This window comes from Hippocampus comes, unplaced genomic scaffold (genome assembly GCF_001891065.2).
Source record: "Hippocampus comes isolate QL1 unplaced genomic scaffold, H_comes_QL1_v1.1 scaffold143, whole genome shotgun sequence".
NCBI classification, from domain to species: Eukaryota; Metazoa; Chordata; class Actinopteri; order Syngnathiformes; family Syngnathidae; genus Hippocampus; species Hippocampus comes.
This window is the reverse complement of record NW_017805504.1, coordinates 4196-7433: the sequence shown is the minus strand read 5'-3', so window position 1 is coordinate 7433 and position 3238 is coordinate 4196. Positions and strand designations below refer to the sequence as shown.

Sequence of the window (3238 nt, the reverse complement as noted above, 5' to 3'; positions counted from 1 at the left end):
GGCAACCCGGACCCGGATATCTCCTGGTTTAAAGACTTCCTCCCCGTCAATACCACCAACAACAACGGCCGCATTAAACAGCTGCGATCAGGTAGGTTGCTTCTCCGTCATCAAAGATCTTTTTGATGTCATCTCTGTTCCCCTTAATATGACTTTTAGAAATTATTTTTGTAGGTAATGGCATTTTCCAATATTTCCTGTTCTATTCTGAGTTTACCCCAGTGTGTTTCTTTTGGTGTTGTCATTAGACTGTTGGAATTTTGTCTCCCCTCATGTGTAGGCTAAAACCGATTTGGGGTTTTTCTTTCTGCTATGTTGGTGCAGTGTGTTTGTTTCGTTTTTGTGAGTCCATTCTTTTTTGGTTTTGTATTGATGAAAATCTCTTCTCGGAAGTTCTCGTACCTTATTTTGTTTGTCTGTGGTATATGGACCTTTATTGGAAATCCGATTTGAAGAAAGAATAATGGTCTATATAGCAGCTATGTGTTTTATTTTGTTGTTGTTTTAATCCGACATAATCTACACTCTCAGAAAAATCACGTTTAGGGGTACGACAACTTGTCACTGTGATGCCATCCACCCCTGACACCCTTGGAAACGGAGACGCACCTTTTATGGCCTTGGGAAATTTACATCAGGAGTCAGATGAGTCACTCTTTGAAGGTGCATCAGTACCGTATTTTCCGGATTATACGTCGCTCCAGAGTATAGGTCGCCCCAGCCATAAAATGCATAATAAAGAAGAAAAAACAGATATAAGTCGCATTTGGTGGGGGGAGGGGGGGTTATTTGATTAAATCCAACACCAAGAACAGACATGTCATCTTGAAAGGCAATTCAAAATAAAAATAAATACTAAATGCTAACGTTTCATGACACATAAACAACGAACTGAGAACGTGCCTTGTATCGTCACGTAACCCATTAAGAATGATTCAGATAACTAGAGCATAAAGAACGAACAAGTTTACCAAACCATCAGTCTCACTCCAAATAACTAAATCTAACGAAATATTCATCCCCGGTGTCACTTTTGAACAACTCCGGAGGTAGAAGATGCAGCGCTTCCTCTTCTACGTCGCATACGTCAGACTTATCATTGACTTATCAACACAGGCCTAGAGCGCCCTCTTGTGGTTAAATCTGAAAGTAACATGTGAAAATGATATAACGTGTCTCACACAAAAGTCGCTTCAGAGTATAAGTCACACCCGCCAACCAAACTATGAAAAAAAACCTGCGACTTACAGTCTGAAAAATACGGTCCGCATTGATTCCGACTCCACCTTCTGTATCCAACAATGAGTTTGGGAGTACAGTCTCGACTTTTAGGCTGCATTCCCGCGAGCAGTTCGTTTGAGTGCAATTGTTCGGATGTCATTGACTTCCCACGGTAGCCCAATTTCTACAACCATATCAACTTCCTACATGATGCCTTTTTCCCAGAAAGCCATCGACATCCTGTTAGCCGCATTCCTATCAAACGTATCGACGACTCATCGCCCTCTCCAGACCTGTTCACTTCCGATGGTACCCCTGTTCCTACAAACCCATCAAGTGATTACGATCACTAGTAAATAACTAAAGAGGAGAAGGGTCAAATAAAATATCACACGGTTTCTCTCGAGAAAAAAGTCCAGCCTAGTGACAAAACCTGACTTTTAAGTACAATTTGATATGCATTCAAATGAGTCTTGTTCCATTGATATGGTGTGAATGCTTTTAAGGGGAAGTCATAAATTGTCTTGTTTTATACGTCCCCACTTGTCTAAACACAGCATTGCGATCAATACTGCATTTATATAATATAAAAATGTTTAAAATTCCACCCGTTTTCATCCATCTTAGGGGCAGGCATTTTGCTGCTTGCAGGTCGACTCAAAATGATGTCACAGTTGCTAAGGGCTCAAGTAACGACCAATCAGCTTGCAAGTGTCACATGACCAAACTCAGAAAACAAATGAGTCAAAATTGGCCATAATTGGACCACTTAAACACACATTTATTGCACATAGATTAGCCGTTTAGAAATCTGGAGGATTTGTGGACCGCACGAATCTATTCCTTTGCTGTGCTTGGCTAGCATTGGCACTACTCGTAGCTCTTGAACAACGTCATGGCCCTGGCAGCACAGCATTACCTATTTAGCAGTCTTGGTGGACAAACCTGGTCCATTTTCATGTTGTGCTAATGCTAGCATTTGTTCATGTTGTAATGAGGGACCAGCCAGGACCGGGCTAGGACTTCCATCGGTGCTAATGCTGCTATTTATTATGCGCGTGTACGAAGAGCAAAATCACTGAGAATACGCAGCGTCGCTGAGCACGCTCGGCCATCTTTATTAGCGAGGATACTCTGTGCCATGGTGGGGAAGTAAATTACCGAAAGCTGGTGTCACTAGGCAACTGGGCGTGATGCTTCTTTTGTTTGGGGTGAAAGGTTGGAAGCACTCCTGCTAATCTTGCTTCACAATTAAGGAATAATAAGGACTAAAAGAATGGCTGCTATTGTGAGTGGGCTAATCGAAAGGGTATTTGCACTGTAAATGGGTGGGGCGGGGGGGGGGCTGTTGATATTTAACACTCTCCTAAGATGTCGGCAAACAATCGGCGACGTAATTACAAGGGGAGATTTACTTGGAATAACAGCGCAGAAAAACGAAAGCACAGTCATTGTTGATGGGACATCGCTCGCTTCCGACGGCCAACCCTTAAACGCCTCGCCAAGGTTAAAATGCAACAGGGGATATTGGGAAGGAGCCTCCTGATGTCCACTGTTCCTTTTCCTTATCCGTGCTTTTTTTATATCATAGCAATCCCGATATACTGTGGCAAAAAGAATCCTCGAAGTTGCTTGTGGCAAAAGGGAAAATAAAATGCTTTCCCCAGATCAGTGAAGTAGCAACCTAACGTGAGCTAGCCTCCCGGGATGCCATGACATCTTGATTGTTTTTGTGCGTCTATGATCTTGAGTACAGTATGTTGCCGAAATTGATACAAAAAAAATCTGACCCTGCCCCCCACACTCCCTCCCCCCTCCGGCCTCTATCTGCACACGTACTAATGCTTCTTTCTAATCTTATTTGCATTCATATTATCCACCCAGGTGGTACGCCAATAAGAGGTAAGCGTGCTGAACTGACGCCTCACAGAATGAAAAAAAAAAACAAAAAAAAAAAACAAAAAGCAATCCAGACTTCATTCTTGCTGTCACCGCCATCCCCTGAGTGCCATCACTC

General features: G+C 42.7%; 1 long non-coding RNA gene across 1 annotated transcript; it reads left to right on the top strand.

Annotated features, from left to right (window-relative positions):
* On the top strand, positions 1 to 3189 carry LOC109520338 (uncharacterized). The gene is made up of 2 exons (XR_002169161.1): positions 1 to 91; positions 3106 to 3189. It is a non-coding gene; the product is annotated as an uncharacterized LOC109520338 (long non-coding RNA).
* Positions 3190 to 3238: the final 49 nt, after the last annotated feature.